Below are 6,848 nucleotides of genomic sequence, written 5' to 3' on the forward strand. Positions count from 1 at the left end.
AGAGCTTAAGTAAATAGACGTTCCCTTCCACATGGGGACGGGAGGCTAAAGTGCGGCGCCCGGCAGTACTTAGAGGAGGGCCCGCGCCCAGGGCCACTGCCCTTCCCGAGAAGCTGCGAGTCTTCCTCTCGGGGCCCACCTGCCTCCAGTCGGGGCACAGCGACCGGTGAAGCCCTTCACCTAGAACAGCCACGGGGACCCGTTCCGCCGCCGGCCAAGGTGGCACCGCTGGCGTTTTTTGTTGGAGGCAGCCCTTGCTCCTCAGCCCACAGGACGCCTTCCCCACAACGGCCAGCCCTTGCGGAGGGAGCAGGGATGTTCACCTTTGCTCTCTTGCTTCCCACAGCTGTTTGAACACGTTACACCTAATGTGTTCTGCTGTTGCTACGCCAAAATGCATGGACACACGGCAACATCCAGCAGCACGGCTGTCCCATAGCTGATCTGACAGCTTGCACTCCCTCTACCAAGGTTTGCTACCTCTTTCAGACAAGTGCCACCATCTCTCCAATTGCCTAAGCTTCATTTTTACCTTCCAGCCACCTCCCACCAGAAGACACACACCACCACCACCCCCCCAATGGAAGACAGAATATCTTGGGTCAAGAGAAGTAGTAGCCCTTAAAAAGCTTTGTTAGATAGTGCTGTCCTGATCATAAGTATGACCTCTTGGAGCAAACCATCAAACAACTGTTCTGCAGCAGTCACTGCACAACTCTGCAGCAAGAATCACTGAGTCACCAATGCAGACCATTGCTAGCCCAAGGAACTGCAGGACAGGCATTTTTGAAATTCCTAGTTCTCTCCTACTTACTTGGATTATGACATGATAAAATGCCTGAAGAAAGTAAAAGTTATTTACAAATACAAATTACATCTGCATAATATGAAAAATACATATTATCATCCAATGCTACCAATTTACCAGAACACATGGTACAACAGTAATTTACCATGTTATTAGAAAAGAAAGATTAGCAGCAAGGCCCAGTGTAATGCCAGTCAGCACTTGCTCCTTATATCAAAAAATAAGCAACTGTTTGGGGTTTTTTGGTGGTGTAAGTCCAATACTTTCACATCAGAAGACCCAACAGGTTAGTACATTTCATTTTGATGTTTTTAAATAAGGCAGCTTGGCATTCCACAGAAGGATATGTATTGATGAATCAAGAAGGAAAACCACATGCTGAGAGAATAAATAGCAGTAGGAAAAGAAAACTGGTGTATCTTATTGTGCACGGGAACATAGATTAGGAGTAAATAGAGGTCTGATTAAGTAAAAATAGGTTGTGGCGCAAGTTGTTCATTTTTTAAAGACATGAATTTATTATTCATACCCATAGCATAAATCCATTCCGAATAAAAGTTCAGTTACTTACATGAGACATCAGCTTTTTGCCTTTTTTTTTTTCAAGATTAATAATTTAATCATGGTTCAGCTTTATTTTTAGCAATCCAGGAAATTAATTACTGCCCCACCCTGAGCAAAAAAGGCAATTAATCACTTCCTTTGTGAGACAAAGCAGAGACATAATCTGAGATGGATAACAGCACACAAACTCCTCTGCATTAACATTCCAGGCTTCTGAAACGACAGCCTCTGCCTGCCAGTGTTTTTCATTTGCACTCTCGCATTCCTCACTCATACAACCATGCCTATTTCTCACAGCATATCTGCTAAAGCTTAGAGCGCCTAGAAAGGCACGCCTTCAGGCCTGCAACAGCAAGCCATCTAAATTATTCTGGACCTTTCTTCTTAGTGTTCACCTCATACCATTCAGTGCACACACCTCCTGTGCAGGTGTGCTCATTCTAAATGGGCTCGTTTTCCATTGAAACTAAGCAGCTCTCAGTTTTTCTGTCACTTGCAGTTTAACTATTACCACTTCATATGAATACAGTCATGCATATGCATAACTGACATCACAGAGTCATATGTTTTACTGGTGCCACTTGGAAAAAAAAACCCCACATCTGGAAAGCCCTAAGGTGGCAACCAGAAGAGGCCCATACTGCCAGGATCCTTTAGACTGACAGACTTAATGCCTTTTAGGGTTTTTTTCCCAAGCATTTTTAAGTAGCCTTTTTTCAGTTTAGCTTAAACAATTAGGAGGAAGTTTAACTTACACCAGATTCTAAGATACACTTAAAACAACAGGTCCACACAGAAGCCAACACATTTAAATCATCTGATACAGATACATATGCAGATAATCCCTTAGCTCAGAGGAACACCAATGAGTATTAGCCTGCAATTTTAGAGCTGAGAAGGCAAACAGAAAGCAAATTAGAGAAAGCCAACAAGGAAACCAATTTGTTTGCAGGCCCTACTAAGGCTAAGGGAGACACAGAGCACCTTACAGCTACATAGCTAACAAAAGCTGATTGCCCATAGCTTTACAGCCAAAGCAAACTAAAAATCCAGTCCTTCTTGTTATGACCTGTGGAAATGCTGCGCACTCTTCTAGTACATGCTCAATGCTAAAGCACCCTATTCCCAAACAGACAGTAAGATGGATGTGGAAAAGGTTCTGTTAAAGAGCAAGGAGAAACTGAAATGAACGCCAACCCACACAGATGAGCCTGTACTTATTCCTTTTTCTGGATTTATCTTTGGTTGATCATAAATTCTTTTCCTTCATTTTTCTTTCTGTTGCAGTTTCCATTGCCTCAGGATTATTATTTTTTTTTAATCCTCAGTGGCTCAAGGAATAAGCAATTTGTGAATAAAGCTAACTACTACCTGATAGATCTACAAACCATCAGGTGTCCTGACACCCTGAAATAAATAAATTAATTGGCTTCATTCCTTAGAGGAGATACTTCCTGGAAAGGGAGGGGCAATCGAGTCATCAAATGCTGATTTGTAAGCAAAACACAACCATTCATGCCAAACTCACTGAGAAACTCAGAGATGTGCCTAGTGTTCCTAAATTACTTACATGGAGCAATAGGTTTGAGTGATTGGTACAATAATTCTCACCTGAAGTAAATATGAGAATGACTACTCATTTCTACTGTATTGTTGACATTTCTGCTCATGGTGCAGACTGTAGCAGTTACTGTTTCAGATGGATGCAGGGCCCTTAGTTTTAGAGGTTACAAATTTTTCAATTATCTCAGGTTTTTCATAAGAAGTTGAATGAGGATTACATGCCTCAGAAAACTCAGTGCATTTTACACCAAAGAAATTACATCGCAGAGCAGCAGGCCTCCAAGACTTTACTTGCCTAGCTGAAAACAATTTAGTTGCCTCCATGAAACTGATTGCTTCTCTCATTGTAAAGCTTGACCCGATGAGGGACACAGGTGCGAAAGATGCTGAACAATGTTTTTATGGCCTTGACTCTCACTGAAGCCACTTCAGAGTTAAGCCTAAATTCTGTAAATAACAGGGGGGGGGGCGGGGGGGGGAGAAAACAAAGCAAAGCTGAGCCATGGAGGAGGAACAACACCCAGAGGGCTGTGCCCAAGCTGTTGCAAGTTATGTACTGTGTTCAGAAGTGCTAACAGGGGGCTGGGGGAGGGGGAATGGACAACGGTTTGCCCCCAGGCAAATTCTTCCCTGAGAAAAAAAATGTGCTTCCCTGGCATTGCAAACTCTTACATTATTTATAGGGCACCCTTACTATTCTCAGACTATTCTGATGATGGTCTTTACCGTAAGCTGCTCTGGATGTGCAGCTCCAAACCTGAAAGCACCTCTACAGGAACCACACTCATTGTTGGCCATTCGATTTTTGATGGACTAAGTTTTCTTCTTTAACAAATAAACAATGTAAAAATCTTAATAATATTTGCTGTCATTCCAACCTGCACTTCAATCAATTTATCCCTGAAGGTAAGTCTTTCTTAAGGTCACCTCTCTTTCTAGGCTGCAGGCTTTACAAACACAGCAAGCGATGGGAAGCCATTTGCAATAGTCAAGCTGCAGGTGTTTCAGGCTGCTGTAACCTGAGCTCCTGCCCCATATAGCCTCGGACTTTGAGGAAGCTGCAGCAGAGGACAGGCTGGCTGAGGTCGGACACGGGTGCATACCTTGGCTCCCAGAGTCTGTTCCCTCTGGGTAGCTAAGGCAGGTTGTCCTGGGGTATGGCCACATGGTGGGACATGGGTCTTTAAACAAGCAGAAAACAGCAGATTTCTGGAAGAACACTTGTTAGGCGTAGGTCAGTGGTGGTGAGCAACAGGACGAGGCTGAGCTGGTCAGCAGGGCCCTGCACCATGCTGCGGCAGTTGCTTTTTGGTTCTGGATGCCCCGTTTGGCTGCTGTGGGGGGATGTGATGCTAGTGACCTCTGAGCCAGCTTGGGACCAGCCATCGCCCACCCTTAAAGAGTGTGGGGTGGCCTCAATTTTATCCATACGCACATAGGAATAAAGTGCCTGCTGTACACATCTGCTCTGTTCTTCAGCCCCAGCAGCCAAGACACTTTGCTGAACGATTAATTCCCTGGCTGCTGCCTTTCAGGAACACAGGCAGTGGAGGGCAGACTTTCCTGGCTGGCTGAGCACAGCCACCTCAGGTTGTGGGAGGGAAACTGAACTACAGATGCTGAGATAGAGCCCAGACTTTAAAAAAAGGAGAGAGGGAAAGAGGGGGGATTGGGGTTTCTTTCCACCACCTTTGTAAAAGCAAAATGACATCCCGTATTGCTCGTCGGTAGCTCCTGCGCCACCCAGCAGCACATCCCATGGGGAAACAGACAACACAGATGGAGCTGACCTAAAACCAAAGCTGATCTGTGATCAGCTAGAGTTTCACAGGAGCAACCTGACACAGCTGGTTATCTGGGAGGAGAAGATTATCTTGATAATACAAACCTGTTACAAAACCTACAAGAAGTGATTTATCTACAGATCTATTTTGACAGCTCTCATGCTAACAAATACAGAAGTAGTGAATGAGTTACCTTTTCCACCTTTGTGATTTCCTTGGAAAACTGTGTAGTCCACAACCTCATGTGGCATGGGCATGTACGAAGTGAGCAGCCTTTGCCAACATATGTAAATTCTCTGGTTCTTCAAGGGTTTGCATTTTCATCTGAATATAAGATACCAGGACACACACAGAAAAGACCTGTGGGGTAAACTACTCTCTCTCTATGGCAGATTTTTCCTTTTTCACAGAAATTTGACTATGTGTATGTACAATCATGTTCTAGCTAAGTGGTCAGTGTAGGTCTTGGTGCAGCAGAGCTGATGATAGTGATTCTTATAATTAGGTCTGGTTAACAACCCCCAGAAAAATGTCATATTTTAGTAATACACTATTTCATTGAGTCCTTTTTATCTACTCAGAGTGGAGGTTCTAGTCCAGAAATTTGTGTCAGCCTGAATGTTTTTTCAAAAGTTTTGATTAAAATGTTCTGTTCTTTATAAGGGGAAAACACTGTTTACCCAATTGAAATAGTTCTTATAATGGTTTAATTGAAAAGACTGTGCTTTTCATCTTGAAACAGGTATTTCAGACATCACATGGAAAGACTGCCCTTTTGCTGTCTAGTAAAACTCACCTCATTCAATCTATAAACTTCCAAAGGATCTCCCATGGTACAATCTGGCAATTGATTTCTCTAAAGGGTGTGTCGATGGAGCATGCTTAATCTCTGCACTTAATGTAATCGGTCTAAGTCATCTCTGAGGAGCAACTGTGCATACTTCATCCCACAGCTGAAGAAGTGGGATGAGATTTCTTATATGATTTTAACTCTGTATTGTAAACCTGACTGTGACTCTGAGCACAATGGAAAGTCCCTACAGGTAACCATTCAGGAGCATAAGAATCCCAAATGCTTCCTATGTTGAGGCGCAAAGAATAGAAAAGGGTATAGAAACAAAAGGCAAGACAGATGGAAGCATGAGTAAGTACTAACACAACGGGATAATGAACTGTGACAGGAGCAAGGGTAAAGGTGTCTGTTGACAAGAATGAAGAAATAGGGGTTTTACTGCACATTACCTGCAGCAATTAATTTCACTTCTCTTTAAGACTCTTTGCCCTTCTGCAAAAAGGGACTAATGATATTGACCTCTGTTGTAGAGCCCAGCACAAACTGAATGTTGAAAAAAAAATTGTTCTGCTTTCCAACTGTTACATAACTACAACTTTTTTTTCAATGTCACATTGAAAAACTTGCACACCCAGGTATGTAATAGAAAGATGGATAAGATATTGCTTAAAAATCTACAGAGACAAAAATCCTCTACATTAAAAGGTGACAAGATAGGTACAATAAATGTGGCCTATCACATTCTAAAGAGGCAATATTATTTGTATACAACCAAACCACCAGGAGACATCATGCACCATTCTAAATAAAACTAAACAACTTCTTATCTGTCCCCTTTTCTTTCTGTTTGGAAGGAAGATGTGTCTAAGCATACCTATTTCATACCCTGAGAACACATTTACCACATTCTTAGAATTCAAGCATTTAAAAAATTTCTCCTACACTATGATTTGGAGAGATGTTCGACACTGCTGCATATTTGTTTTAAAATGTATTCCCAGTGTTTGTAACACAAATGCTGGGCAATTTCTAGAATAATGAAGTGTTAAGATAAATTTTAGATCAATCAAGAGTTCAAGCATAGCAGAGGATGGGCATACAGACATGCTGCTTTATTAGAGCCACAAAGAGCTCCATCTCTCTGAGCTGGGAGTAGAGAGAAACCCTGGTATTCCTGTGGTGGTAAGCTAACATGGATATTCTGGACATTCATCAGCACACACCACATGAAGGCTGATCCTTGGATCCTGTCACTGTCTCTCCTCATTTTCACTGCAGATTCCATTATAGCAAAACAATAAATAAAACAAGAGTAACATCTTAAAGTTTTTTACCA

The sequence above is a fragment of the Buteo buteo genome, chromosome 4 (assembly GCF_964188355.1).
Source record: "Buteo buteo chromosome 4, bButBut1.hap1.1, whole genome shotgun sequence".
In the NCBI taxonomy this organism is placed as follows: Eukaryota; Metazoa; Chordata; class Aves; order Accipitriformes; family Accipitridae; genus Buteo; species Buteo buteo.